The sequence below is a fragment of the Etheostoma spectabile genome, chromosome 6, assembly GCF_008692095.1.
Source record: "Etheostoma spectabile isolate EspeVRDwgs_2016 chromosome 6, UIUC_Espe_1.0, whole genome shotgun sequence".
In the NCBI taxonomy this organism is placed as follows: Eukaryota; Metazoa; Chordata; class Actinopteri; order Perciformes; family Percidae; genus Etheostoma; species Etheostoma spectabile.
The window spans coordinates 2,743,407-2,743,983 of NC_045738.1; the positions used below are offsets into that span (position 1 = coordinate 2,743,407).

General features: G+C 44.5%; 1 protein-coding gene across 2 annotated transcripts in view; it reads right to left on the reverse strand.

The window, feature by feature from the left end:
• The window catches only part of adcy2a (adenylate cyclase 2a), a 77,381-nt gene that overhangs the window by 5,668 nt on the left and 71,136 nt on the right, over positions 1–577 (reverse strand). The gene's annotated exons all lie outside the window — the stretch shown is intronic.

Below are 577 nucleotides of genomic sequence, written 5' to 3' on the forward strand. Positions count from 1 at the left end.
TAGATGCGATGTGAGCACTTGTAGAATGTGATTTGAAGCTTGTAGAAAAAAATAAATCTGTTCTAGTATTTATTTTTCTTCTTTTCACTTCAGTCACTTTTCCAGTACCACCATAACTCAGTGATTACAACCTCTCGAATCTGTCGCTGCAATGTGCTCTCTCGCATCGCACAGCGGCGAGTCTGCGCCCTCGACTTTTGCAACACAACCAGCACACTTACAAATAAATACATTTTAATTTAAAAGGCAGGTGTTATACCCACTGACGGCGGTTCGTCCGCGGCTGCAGGACCTGGAGTTCACCGCCGGTGTTTGACTGTTAAAAGTGTTAGGATAACTAAAATGTAAATGAGCTGGAGCTCCGATCAGATCGGGTCAAGGTTGGCAGCAAAGCTTTCTAGCAGTGTTTCCACGCTGGCCGAGCCCCACTGATGGCCGTCCGTTTGCAGGACCTGGAGCTCACCGCCAGTGTTTCATTTAGACTGTTCAAAGTGTTGAGATAGTTAAAAAGTATTTACAGTATTTAGAAGCACGCTGGTTGCTAGTTAGCTAACGCTAGCTTTCATGCTACATAAAT